The sequence below is a fragment of the Hyaena hyaena genome, unplaced genomic scaffold (genome assembly GCF_003009895.1).
Source record: "Hyaena hyaena isolate Hyena2069 unplaced genomic scaffold, ASM300989v1 scaffold_628, whole genome shotgun sequence".
Taxonomy (NCBI): domain Eukaryota; kingdom Metazoa; phylum Chordata; class Mammalia; order Carnivora; family Hyaenidae; genus Hyaena; species Hyaena hyaena.
The window spans coordinates 303596-318178 of NW_024081261.1; the positions used below are offsets into that span (position 1 = coordinate 303596).

At 39.7% G+C, this 14583-nt stretch overlaps 1 long non-coding RNA gene across 3 annotated transcripts in view; it reads left to right on the forward strand.

The window, feature by feature from the left end:
• Window positions 1–14247, forward strand: part of LOC120249153 — a 32371-nt gene extending 18124 nt beyond the window's left edge. For 2 of the 3 annotated variants that reach the window (XR_005532781.1, XR_005532782.1), the window contains exons 2-3: window positions 12735–12842; window positions 14127–14247. This is a non-coding gene — a long non-coding RNA (uncharacterized LOC120249153). Of the gene's footprint in view, window positions 1–12734; window positions 12843–13292; window positions 13454–13541; window positions 13925–14126 lie in introns of those variants that run through there. The other variant, XR_005532783.1, reaches the window with a different exon arrangement.
• The last annotated feature ends 336 nt before the right edge of the window (window positions 14248–14583 follow it).

Consider the following 14583-nt stretch of genomic DNA (forward strand, 5'->3'; position numbering starts at 1 on the left):
AAACCGTCACACTTGCCTAAATTATTACAGCCCTGTTGTTAATCAGAAGCTTATATTTTTGTTTCTACGTGTTCTTCAAATAGAAGTTTTTATAGGCAGGGTAGATCTTCAACGTCAAAACCTTAAGTGAAAACCTTTCGGTAGCAACCATCTCAAAAGTATTCAATAGATACTATCACCTGCCCTCACCCCAAATCATATCCAGCATTCATTCTTTTTTTAGGAAGTAAAAAAGGAAAAGAGAAGAGAAGATAGAATGGAGCAGTAGAGTAAGGGAAGGAAAGATGAAATAAAAGGAAAAGAGAAAGATAACTAAATGTTTCATGTTTGCAAGTTTGAAAAGATGCTCCTGGTTGGCTCTTCAACTTCCAGCTTTCTGCAGAATTTAGCCCTGGCCTTGTTCTCATCAGCAGTGTAGATTTCAATGTAATATAGATTTCAGTGACAGTCTAAAGGGGGAAAAACAGGTAAAACAATTTATCTTATGAACTGTTACCAAAATACTAGCATGAAAAAAGTAAGCAGTATTACAAATACATTAGCTTAAGGTGATCACTTGTCATAATATTTTTGCTTGCTTTGAGTTTCTGGTCTGGGGAATCTAATTTGAGTTTATATTTTCGAAGACCAAAGAGTTGTTACAAATTCCAGGTTAGCTCAGATGTTTTGGAAGTGTGAGGAGCAAGCCAGATTCCACGCAAATCCTTGTTAAATACAGGGAATTTTGTTTAACTTTTCGATGTCGGTAGCAGAATCGTACATGCCCATGTGAAACTTTAAAGACATTTACTCTGTAACCCGCTAAGAAGTCATTCTTTCCTTGAAATTGTGCCTTGATTATGACATCCTATCCCCTCCCCCGCCCAAACAGAATCCAGGTTGGACTTTTCTGCACTATTGGGCTAAGCTGAATTAAAATCTGTCACTTGCGTTCAGTTATAACTCTGTTACATTTCCTAATGAGCTGTGCCTGATCTTTGGGCATTTCCTGGGGTATTTATGACAATAGTGCAGCTAAGGCTTAGCGGAGACTTCCTGGTGATATTTAGCACGTGAAGCATCTTTACAAAGGATACAGTCTAGGATCTGAGTCCTTTATTGTTATTAAAATCAGTTACTTACATTCTTCCTCTACTGAGTGAGGCTGCCCAGGATAATTCAAACACGAATTCTTCACAGGCAAGACAATAGGACGGTCATAACACAACTGAGAATGGAAAAATCCAGTCCCAACTTTCTCCATAAACTCAGAATACACTTAATGAACTCTGTTCCTTTCTTTCTGTTTTACTTATTTTCTACAAATTGCAATAGTCATTTCAGCTCATGGTGAATGAAAAAAGTGCCTATTTCACAGAGCAGTAGTGAAAGCAAAATTTCCTCTCCCTACCTGCCCAGCCTCCAGCCCCCTTGCTCAGAAACCGGCACTATTAATAGTTCCTCATGTGTTCTAGAAGTTGTCAGAGAGAAGAGAGAAAAAATGATTTTTTCTGTGCCCCAATTCTTTTTTCTTTCTCCCTCTCTTTCTCTCTCTCTCTCTCTCTTTTATTTTTTTATTTCCAGAGCTCACAGTACTTTCTATCGCCACTAAGTCTTTACCAGGTCAGTCCCATAAATATCTCAAGCTATGTCAAATAAGTAAGTGAGATAATTAGAGAAAATAATCTCTTAATATTAATGGCAGACATTAAATAACATTGTCTCCAGCCTTCAGTGGGTCCTCTGTTTATCTGCTTTTAATCCAAGTTCGCAAGTTCACTTTGAATGTTGTAGCTGTTTTTCTTTAATTACAAAAAAGGCTTCATGTAGTGAAACACAGCGGAGCCTGAAAGTAACATTATCCTGCTAATCCAAGGAGACCGCACGGAACTGGGATGTTCATTAGCAGACGCGTAGACCTCGAGTATCTTGTTACTTCAAGATGCAGGACCTTAGCTATTCCCTTTAAATCCTAAAGCAGGAATGCATCATTCTCCCAGCCCTCTTTCTGGCTGGTTTCCTGTCCCCCCTGGACGTACCTTCAACCTTTGTGCTTTTAAACACATACCAGAAACACACTACTGTGTCTGGGGCTGCCCCCTGAGAGTCTTCGTACTGACATTCTGGCCTCTAGTCTGCTATTAGGGAAACTCACCAACTTCACCCACCCCACTAAGGGACTGTCACCTGGTGACAGATTCCTGGCTGCCTGTCACCTGCCAGGCATTCTCTGGCTTGCTATCCACATGGAATCAGAGGTCTGCTTGAGTCATCTCTCCCCAAGCCTGGGGACCCCTCCTTGTGACGGTTAGTGGGTAACATTCCCCATCTAGCCCTAGCCTGGGGCCTTTTAGCATAGATCATTATGGACAGAAAACGCGTGGAAGAAGTTCCTCCCTTCTCTTAAATTCAAATCAGTTCAGAACCCTTGGCACCAATAGAAATAAAACTGAGCCGAGGCCCCTGGAGGGCTCGGCTGGTTGAACATCTGACTTTGGCTCAGGTCATGAGCTCACAGCTCTTGAGTTCGAGCCCCACATCTGGCTCGCTCCTGTCAGCCCAGAGTCTGCTTCAGATCTTCTGCACACCCCCCCCAAAACTGCCCCACCTCTCTCTCTTGAAAATGAGTAAACATTAAAAAAAAAAAAGAAAGAAAGAAAACGGTAAATCTGCAGAAAGAGAGAGGCATAAATGCCACCTGCATGAGGGTTGATAGGGAAATAGCTTCCATCGCCGCTCCCGAATCTCAGTTTTGCTCAGCACAACAGTCAGGTCATCAGAGCGGCTGAGTGCCTGGCATGGGCAGGGCACCTGGTTGGTATGTTCAGAATCCCAACCCTGCTGTCAGCATCTGGTTCAGCAATGGGCCAGCGAGCAACCCAGGTGAGGAGAGAGCTTTCCTTAAGTCTCCTCTGTCTGAGGAGAGACATGAGGCCCAGAACGTCTCGACATTGGCCTACCCGTGAAGGCAGCCCACAAAGAGGGCAGAGCCTAGGGACCTAAAACTACAGTCGTAGATGCGGCCACCTCGGCCACAACACCAGTCCGGCTCCCCAGTCCTGCGGGCCAAGGCAGCTACTCGCCATTTAAGCGGTTAAGTTCAACGTCTGCTACTTGACACCAAAAGCATTCGGAATAACACAAAGGCGGAGAAGCCAGCAGCAAAGGAGCAAAAACAGAATTTCCACTCCACAGACCATATCTTGTCCTCTTGGGCAAAGTGGCAGCTGTGACAAAGTGCACTGTGGGTACTTTCCTCACATGAGAAACTTATGGTTTCTTTGAATTTCTGTACAACTTCTATCGTATTTGTTTGGCCTGTTTTGTTTTCTCTATCAAACGAAGACTCAAACCATGTGGGGTTTTTTTCTTTCCTATTAACTTAGAAGCCTAGAACACAACTAAATGTATAATAATAACAGTATCAATAAGAATAACAATTATATTCAAAGCCCTGGACTAAATCCAGGGCTAAGAAGGGGTGTGAGGAAAGATGAATAGCCAGTGGTAGACATAAGATGTTCTCATTCTGATTCTGTCCCCATAGAGCCTTGGAGAAAGAGCAATTAACGTAATTCTAACTGACAGTAGCCTTGAGTAGAGGTGACATTTGACCTGAGTCTTGAAGTACTTTTTTTTTTTTCAAACAAAGGAATTTTGGACATAAAACACACAGAAAATTATATAATATGCACTCATGTACTATTTTAATAAATACATGTTGCCATTTTTGCTTCAGATCCATTTTTCTAATTAAACTTTTTATCTTGAGATCATTGTAAATTCACATGCAGTTATGAGAAATATAAGAAATGTAACCTTTCCCCAGATTCACCCAATGATAACATCTTCCGAAGCTATACTACAACATCACAACTAAGATACTGACATTGATATAGTCAAGACACAGAACATTCATTTCCATCATCCCAAAGATCCCTGATGGTGCCCTGTTATAATCACACTAAACATCTTTCCCATTATGACCTCTCCTTAAAACCTGGAAACCACTAATCTGATCTCCATTTCCATACTGTCATCGTGTCCGGAATGTTATGTAAATGGAACCATACCGATGTGACCGTTAGGGATTTGCTTTCTCATTAACTCTCTGGAGATTCATCCACACTGTTCTGTGTGCTAGTAGTTGTTTTTTTGAGGTTGCTAAAGAGTCTTCCATGACTATTGCTCATTTATCCACTGATAGACATCAGGATTGTTTCCAGTTCTGGACTATTATTAATAACCATTATTATTATTGCTCCAAGTATTCATGTACAGGTTTTTGTGTGAACATAAGCCTTTATTTCTATGGGATGAAGGCCCAGGAGTGCAATCACTGGGTTGTGATAGTTGCATGTTTAATTTTTCAAGAAACTGCTGAACTCTTTTCCAGAAAGGCTGTACGCTATGAGATTTCCACCAGCAGTTTGATGAGTGATCAAGTTACTCTGGTCCCTGCCACCATCTTGTGTTGTCACTACTTTGTAGTTTAGCTATCCAGGCAGGTATTTAATGATATCTCCCTGTGGTTTTGATTTGCACTGCACCAATGACTGCTGCTGTTGAATATCTTTTTATATGCTTATTTGCCATCTGTATATCCTCTTCTGTGGAATGTCCCTTTATGTCATTTGCTTTTTCTTTAATTGGGGTGTTCTATGTTTACTGTTGAGTTTTGAGAGCTCTTTATATATACTATATGCTAGTTCTTTTTTTTTGCAGAGAAAGAATTTTTCATTTTACAAAGTCCAATCTGTTAATTTTTTTCTTTAGGGACTGAGTTTTTCTCATCAAGTTTAAGCACTCTTTGCCTAACTCTAGATCCTTTAGTTTCTCCTGTGTTTTCTTCAAAAAGTTCTTTGGCTTTACATTTTAAACTAGATCCATTATCCACTCTGTTAATTTTTTTTTTTTTTTTTACTTTTTTATTTTAGAGAAGGAGAGAAAGTGTAAGCAGAGGAAAGGAGTGGAGGGAGAGAAAGAGAGAATCCCAAGCAGGCTCCATGTTGAACGTGAAGCATGGACCCCTCAAAGTGGGGTTCAATCCCACAACCTCGGGGTCACAACCTAAGCCAAAATCAAGATTCAGATGCTCAACTGACTGAGTCACCCAATGACCCCAATTTTGGGTTAATTTTTTATAAGATTTCAGACTTAGGTTGGGGTTCATATTTTTGCCTCTGGATGTCTCAGTGCTCCAGCACTATATTTCCTCCACTGAACTGTTTTGCACTCTTATCAGACATAACGTGGGCATTTTGTGTGGGCCTATCTCTGGGTTCTTTATTCTGTTCCATTGATCTACAAGTGTAGCTTTCCACCATCACCACACAAATCTTGATTACTGCAGCTGTACAATAAGTTTTAAAATCAGGTGGGCTACTTACTCCCACATTATTCTCCTTTTTCAAAATTGTTTCCGTTCCTTTACCTTTCCATATAAAATTTTTTTTTAATGTTTATTTATTTTTGAGAGACAGAGAGAGATGAAGCATGAGCAGGGGAGGGGGAGAGAGAGAGGGAGACACAGAATCTGAAGCAGGCTCCAGGCTCTGAGCTGTCAGCACAGAGCCCCATGCAGGGCTCAAACCCATGAACCAAGAGATCATGACCTGAGCTGAAGTCGGACACTTAACCAACTGAGCCACCCAGATGCCCCATTTCCATATACATCTTAATATAATCTTCTCTAAATCTACAAAAGTTCTTGCTGGGATTTTGATAGGAATTATGTTAAAATTGAATGTAAATTTGATGATAATTGACATCATCATTCTGTTGAATCTTCAATCCATGCACACAGTGTGTCTCTCAAAGAAGTAGATCTCTGATTTCTTTCATCAGCATTGTGTGATTTTCCACAAAGTCCTATACATGTCTGTTAGATTAACACCTGAGTAATTCCTTTTTTAAAGCAATTGTGAATGGTATTGTGTTTTTAATCTCAGTGTCCACATGTTCATTGTTAGTACATAGAAATGCAATTGATTGTGGTAAGTTTATCTTGTATCCTGTGACCTTGTTCAATACACTTATTAGTTCTAGGAAATGATTGATTGACTGATTGATTGGTTTTTCTTTGGGAATTTCTATACAGAAAATCATAATCTTCATGAGGACAAATTTTCTTATGTTATATTATTTCTATTTTCATTAAGGCCAGTGTAACTTTTTATTTCCTTTGAGACATTTCACAGCATGTTTAGTTTCCAAATATTCAGAGATTTTCATGTTTTCTTTCCATGTTTGATTTCTAGTTTGATTCCACTGTGGTTGGAAAACACACTGTATTATTTCAATTCTCTTGAATGTTTTGAGTTCTCCTTTATGGCCCAGGAGATGATCTATTTTGGTATATGTTCCATTGGTACTTGGAAAAAATGCATATTCTGATGTTATTAGGTGAAGAGTTCTATAAATACCAGTGAAATCCTGTTGACTATGAATGTTGAATTCTATACCATTGCTGATTTTCTTTTTTTAATTTTTAACAGTTCAATATTTATTTCTTTATTTTGAGAGAGAGAGAGAAATAGAGTGGACACTGAAGCAAGGGAGGGGTAGAAAGAGAGGGAAAGAGAATCCCAAGCAGGCTCCATGCTGTACTCAAAGCTCTATCTCATGAATCATGAGATCAGGACCTGAGCTGAAATCAAGAGTTGGAGGCTTAACTAACTGAGCCACCCAGGCTTCTCTCATTGCTGATTTTCTGTTAAGTTGTTCTATCAATTGTTGAGCAGAGTGTTGAAATCTCCAGATATAATTGTGGATTTCTCTGGAATATATATAGGACAGAAAGAAAACCCAGAGATTTAGCACTATGTCATTCCAGGAGAACTGAAGTTCCTAGTCAGCCTGCCTTCCTCTCCCCAAACTTTCAGAGTCTTAATTTTTTGTTGTGTTGTGCTTTAATTTTTAGAAATCTTTTTTAAAATGTTTATTTATTTTTGAGAGAGAGAACATGAGCAGGGGAGGGGCAGAGAGAGAGGACAGAGGATCTGATGCCGGCTCTATGCTGACAGCAGTGAGCCTGAGGTGGAGCTTGAGCTCACGAACAGTGAGATCATGATCTGAGCCAAAACCAAGAGTCAGATGTCCAACCAAATGAGCCACCCAGACACCCCCCAGAGTCTTACATTTGTTTTACATATAATGCCCAGGTTTTATAATTGTACTTAGGCTAGGGAAATGGGGAAAATTACATGTACGTATAACTCCAAGAATCATTAATTTTATGGAAATAAAATGGTATGGCTCACGTTGAACACTTCTTTGTAAATTCTACCCAATTCTGTGGTCTTCTCTCCCACTCCGTGTATCCTTCATATTTATTTTATGTTGAGTGGCATTTTTGTGGTTTAATAATTTACATCACATTTTATACAAAAATGAATCCAAAATGGATCATAGATCTAAACGTCACATATAAAGCTAGAAGATTTTTTTGAGAACAATATACGTTAGTCAAAGTGCTCTTAGGTACAATGAGAATACTAATCATCCACAGAAGAAAAAATTGATCAGTTAGACTTCATCAATGTTAAACATCAATGTTAAAAGTTTTTGCACTGCAGAAGATACTTTAAGAGAAAAAAAGGAAAAAGGAGAAAGTATTTAAGAGTTGCACATCTGACAAAGGATTTTTACATAGACTATATAAAGACTTCTCAAAATTCAACAGTAAGGAAACAAACAATCCAGTTCTTTTTTTTTTTTTTTTTTAATGGGCAAAATCACTGGGGAAATAGTTCACCAGAGAAGATATACTAAGGGCAAATAACCACTTGAAAAGATTCAAATTGTTAGTAATTAGAAAAACAATCTAATTTAGCCACAATGAAATATTACTATAGCTATTAAAATGACTAAAAAATACAAAGCCTGACAATGCCATGTGCTGGCAAGGAGGTACAGCTCCCAGACAGGGATACTGCTGTAACGGTTTCCTATAAAGTTAAATATATACTTACCGTACGGCCCAGTAAGCCTACTTCTGTGCTGTTGCCTGAGAGAAATGAAAATCTATGTTCACACAAAAACTCGTGTGCAAATGTCTCACCCCAGCTTTACTTGTCAAAAGCTGAAGACAGCCTAAATGCCTCTCAACTTGGGAATGGATAAACAAAACAAGTTCTATCCGTGTGGTGGAATACTATCTAATAATGAAAAAAATAACTTGATACATGCAGCAACTGGGTGCATCTCAAGGGCATTATGTTGAGTGAAGAAACCCAGTCTCAGCAGGTTACATTCTCTATGATTCCACTGAGAGTATGTTCTGGAGAAAGCTATAGTGACAGCTGACAGATCAGTGAATGCCAGGGCATGGAGGGACCTGGGAGGATAGGGTGAGATTTGACTACCAAGAGGCAGCAGAAGCAAACTTAGGGGGGGCAGGGAGATGAAATTCTCATGTGTCTTGATTGTGGTGAAAATAACATAACTGTATGAGTTTTTCAAGACCCACAGAACTGTATACCCAAAAGCATACATTTTATTGTACGTAACTAAAAAGTAGAGAAAAAAGTTACATGAGTGTTGTCATATACTATACTCAATCCTTCTGCAACTTTCTTATTTACTCAACATTTAAACATTGTCTGATCTATCCATGTCTTGGAAAATTCTCAGTAGGTAGAACACATTCCAAGTGGAGACATTATTGAGAACAAGGATTCAGAAATAATATGACCAGAGAGTCATCTATGCACTAGATTCTAAAATGGAAAATGTCATTCAGATGGAGGAGGTTCCAGATGACTCCCTGGGGAACACTGCTTGGACACGAAGGTTGACAGAGGTTGTCTGTCACCTTCAAGGCTGTTATTCCCAAAAGGTGAATTTTTCCAGGGACCTCAGCTATATCAACACTAGGTAAAGAACACGGAGGGGAGGGGGGGGAGGGTGATTCTCTACACTCTCTCTAATTTGTTTTTGTCCAGTCCTGAAAGACTCAAATTTACTCATACATATTGCTTTGGAAAAAATACTAGATGTTGGGGCACTTGGGTGGCTCAGTCAGTTAAATGTCTGACTGTTGATTTTGGCTCAGGTCATGATCTCAGATGAGATCGTGAGCTGGAGCCCTGCGTTGGGCTCTGCACTGACAGTATGGAGTCTGTCTCCATCTGTCTGTGCCCTTCCCCCACTTAATCTCTATCTCTCTCTCAAAATAAATAAAAACAAACTTTAAAAAAAAGAAAAAGAGAGAGAAAAAGTACTAGATGAGTCCTAATCCTGTTTTATCATCTAAATAGTTGGTGACGTTGGCAACTCATTTAAATATATGGAGTCGCTTTCCTCTTCCATTAAAAGTTGGATTGCACTAAATTATTTTAAGTCTCTTTCTGCCTATCAAATATTATATGATATTAATCAAACCTCTGAAGCATTTAGTTGTCCATTCAACTGCCTGACATGTCTCAGGAGCCTATCTAGGTGTCCTAGACACAAATAAGAATTAGAGTCCTCAGTGTAGTGGAGGCTAAGCATAGCCATAGGACAATGGGTGGGTTGGTCAAGGCCGTGGGGAAGCGCCAATGAGAGAGCAGTTCATAGTCAATGTGAGAGTCAGGGAAGGGCACAAAGGGTGAGAATACCAAATAAGCATCCGGCAGACTCTCCGCCCCCCCCGCCGCCCCGCCCCATTCACTGCTGCTTCTCTGTTCTCCACATCTGATTTTGTTAGAGAAAAAAATTTTTCTATCCTTCTCCTAATCTGTCAGTGGGTGTAAATGAACAGGAAGCTATAGACTCTCAGTCATACTTAATGCTCAGATGTATACCCTCCAATAAATCTTCTTATTTAACAAAACATAAAATGAAGACATCTGAAACTGGGGGGAGCCAGCACTTCTGTTAATGTAAAGCTGTAAAAGCTTTCCTGGGCGATGAGTAAGCATTTAGAATCCGGACGTTTTGTTTTTTGTTAAAGTGGTAACAGCCCAGCTTTGAGAAATATGTGTAGCACATTTTCCCACACTTCTTCTAAAGAAACAACAAAATAAATATTGTAGAAGATGATTTTAGAGAATGAACTTCATTCCTGCCCATTAATTACCACATGATTTGATGCCAGGAATGTTCATTTAAAAACAGTTAACCCAGAAGGTTAAATGACAAGGGAAATTATTGTGGTGAAAATCTAGTGGTCCATTAATACAGTTTCACATATATGTGGAAAAGCATAAGAAACAAATGTGGAACAAACACTAGGTATTAGGAATATGTTTGTCAAAGATGGAACAGAGTTTCTTATAGAGTTTCTAGAGAATATTGATTGATCAGAAAGTTTTATTCAAGTTTAAATAGGAAATGGAATTTTTTTTCAGCACATTAACAATTCTTGTTGAAATTCTTACTAAAACATATAAGCTTTCCTGACTTTCTTTTATTGTTATTATTTTTTAATGTTTTATTTATTTCTGAAAGAGAGAGACAGCATGAACAGGGGAGGGTCAGAGAGAGAGGGAGATACAGAATCTGAAGCAGGCTCCAGGCTCTGAGCTGTCAGCACAGAGCCCGACGCGGGGCTCGAACTCACAAACCGTGAGATCATGACCTGAGCTCAAGTCGGACACTTAACCGACTGAGCCACCCAGGCCCCCTAAGCTTTCCTGACTTTCTAAGCACAAAGTTGATGTCAACTTAACCCTTGAAGACTGCGGTATCAAAACCTCAGTGCTAATGGCCAACTACAGTAGATCCCAGGGTTGAAGACCAGTCCTTAGAACCTCAGGTAGACCCTAAAATATTTTTTTGGAAAGATAAATTCCTGATACCAGCTTTCAAACACTGTTTAAATCCTCTCCTTCCCCCAGGGTGTAGGGAGCAACCGACACTTTAGCAAAGAACAACTTCCATTCCTTTGACTCTGCCCAATTGAGATTATACTGTTTTCAGAGAAGACTGTTCATGAGGACATGGTACTGAATCATACGATGGATATCAGGGAATATTCCACCTCAAACTCTTTTTAATTATGAAGGACAAACCAGTTACTTTACAGTGGACAAATGTGGCAGACACCACCTTAACCAAATGACCCAAATTAACGTTGCAACAGTGCGATGAATCAACAGCACATGCTCCTGCCAGGATAGTCAGAGAACCTGGCATCACTCTTATGGTCCAGCCCCGTCTGCGTAACCTGAATCTCGTCACGAGGAAACGTCAGACAACCTGAGTGAAGGAACAGTCTGCAAAATAACTGACCTGTGCTCTTCAAAAGTACCCATGTCATGAGAAAGAAAGGCTTGGGGAAATGTCTCAGATCACAGGAGACTGAAGAGACAAGGTGACTGGATGCAGGGACACCTGGGTGGCTCAGTCGCTTAGGCATCAGCTCGGGTCATGATCTCACAGTCCTGAGATCAAGACACCCCTTTGGGTTCCATGCTGAGAATGGAACTTGCTTAAGATTCTCTCTCTCACCATCTCCCTGCCCCCCACCCCACAAAAAAAGAATGACTAGATTTAAATTTTGCATTGTTTTGCTATAAAATTAGACATTGTGGGGATGATTGACAACGTTAATAAAGTCTGCAGATAAGATAATAACATTGTTTTAGTGCTAATTTCCTGATTTTGATTATTGTCCCATGGTGATGCAAGAGAATTCATGTTTTTAGGAAATATAAATAAATAATTAGGGGATAAAAGATCGCCAAGGGCGCCTGGGTGGCTCAGTCAGTTAAGCATCCAACTTTGGCTCAGGTCATGATCTCATGGTTCATGGGTTTGAGCCCCGTGTCAGGCTCTGTGCTGACAGCTCAGAGCCTGGAGCCTGCTTTGGATTCTGTGTCTTCTCTCTCTGTCCCTCCCCTGCTTGCACTCTATCTCTCTCTCTCCCAAAAATAAATAAACAATAAAAAATATATTAAAAAGAAAGATCTTTACCCTTAGATGGATATGAGAGAACCGACAGGCTGAAAATATTTCATTATCTTAACTGTCATCATGGTTACAACGATTACACAAATATATGTATTTGTCAAAGGCCATCAAACTTAAATGCATGAACTTCATTGTTTGCAACCATACCTCATTCAACAGAGCTGATTTTTTTTTTTCCAAAATGTTGTTCATTGTGGGAGCACCTGGGAGACTCAGTCAATTAAGCGTCTGACTCTTGATTTTGGCTTAGGTCATGATACCAAGATTCATGAGTTCGAGCCCTACTTTGGGGTCTGTGCTATCAGTGTGGAGTCTGCCAAAGACTCTCTCTCTCCCTCTCCTTCTGCCCCTCTCCTGCTTTCTATCTTTCTCTCAAAAAAAAAAAAAACTTTGAAAACAAAACAAAATTCTGTTCATTTTGGTATTGTATGATAATTTTTGTGACTTATTATTACTCAGATAACCTTTCCGGTTTTTATGTGTATAATTTTATGTTGATTGATGGATTGATGGATTGCCTAACCTGATACATGAAATCCAATAGCTACTAAGTTGTTACAAGTTATGTCTTTTTATCTCATCTATTTTAAGTAGTTTGCAAATAGGCACATACATTCCCATTCAAATCTTGCTTGCTTTTTAAACAGCTGCAAATATTTTCTACCTAAAAAACAAGCCCCTTTTGCCAATAAAAGATATCTTCAACATAAAACAATTCCTAAATCTTGTACTATATAAAAATGAAAAGAGAAAAAAGAAGAAAAGCATGTTGGCTCCTTCAAAGGAAATGAAAAACTAGGACTAGGGCCATTTCTGATCACTAAATAATAGGATTTCTGTTGTTCTGTATCCCACAGGAGCTCAGCTATTAACTCAACTTAGGAAAGGGATTGCAAAATGGACTGTCTCCTGTTGTGAAGAGATTCTGATGCCTTTACATCGCACTACCAAAGGCTTGAAGAAAGGTGAGCCGCCAGGGTCAGCATGTACCATAGAAATTGGCTCGCAAACCTCAGGAGTGAAAAGCTGTTAGTACAGGTAGAAGCAATTCTGATTGGCACGTGGATTTGGACCTGACCCACATTAACAAGCAGGATGTGGATGCCGGCTGCCTCCAGCGGCCAGAGCTTAACAGAAAAGTAAGCTGGAAATGTGCCAGCTTTCCTTCCTTCTGGTTCTAACAAAATAACCAGGCGTCCTTGTACACGCTTCTTCTCCATGGCTCAGTTTCCCTATCTACAAGATGAAGAGTTACAGTCTTATACCCAGAGTAATCTGATATCCCATGATTCTGAATCTCAGGATTTTTGGTACGCAGCAGAGACTTTTCTACCCCCCCCCCATTTTTTTTTTTTTGTCATTTTTCTCCCTCATGCTTCCCAAACTAACAATATTGTCATATTTACTTTCTAAAGTGCAACAGGGGACATTCTTTGGATAAGAGGAAACATTTACATTGTTTCCATTGTGGTTTTGGCTTACTGGGAGATAGAAAATGCTTCCTTCCTGGGTCCCCAACGAATTCCTGGGACTATCCATAAAACTCTCCCCAGCATGGAGTACACACGGTAACAGGGTGCAGGTACAGCTAATAGATAGAAATACTTTCTGTTTGCTTAAGTACCTAGGGATTTCTGAGTAAATGAATAACTCTTATTTCACAGGTAGTAATAACATCTGTGTGAACGAACTTGTAGATTCCTTTATCATCATTTACAACTGAACAGATTACAGATTCTGGATTTGACATTCCCGACTGTGTATGAGACCAGTTTAAGCTTCAGTTTAGAACCTCGCCCAACTTTACTTTATGGCGAAAATGACTGGTTTAAAGTTCGCCTAGGATTGGAAGCTGGAAAATGCGGGAAGGCACCAGGATCTGCCACCCTAAAACATTGCCTCTTTGGCATATGAATCATTTTGAGAACCAGAAGAAGAAGGAAAAGCTTTAAAAACAAGGCACAAGTTTCCCTTTCGTGAAGGAATTTTGTGCTAACCTTAAGAACTATCAGTGGAAAGGCACCATAATAAATGTTACTAAACAATCCTTGTTGACCATACTTTTCCTTACTGCCTTGCCATAACTTTTCTCCCCTCCCAGAAGCCAAGACCCCCCTTCCTTTGTCTGTCCTACAATGGTATAGAAGCCCCTTTGGGTTACTTGTTCCCAAGTACTACCATGTACTCCCTGCGCATGATGCACAGGTTAATTAACTTCTGTTTATTTTCTCTTGTTCATCTGTCTTTAGCCAGATTTACAGAACCCCAGCTGGAGAAACTAAGAAGATAGAGCAAGAGATCTTTCTCCCTTCCCTACTGTGCTGTACCTGGACTAAAATATTAGAATAAACACTCTTGCCTTAAAGAAGAGAAATGCGTCAGACTTATGAAAGAAGCTATATTTCATCCCGTTTGGGGATCATCCTTGGGAACTGTTTATCAGGTGTCTTCCCAAGAGCAATAGTCGTGAGGGATAGATATGCGTAGGAAAAGAGATTCTGAGACTGATGTTCCACCCATCCTGAGAGGGTCACAATCTACCCTGGCCCATTCGAGGTCCTAAGATGTTCCGCATTCATTAAAATACATTTAACTTTACGATTAACTGTAACTTGTAGTGTTCCACATAAATGACTCAGAACACTTTTTTTCCACATAAACTCTTCTTGTTCTGCAAAACACCCTTTGGGAAACCCAGAAGCAGCC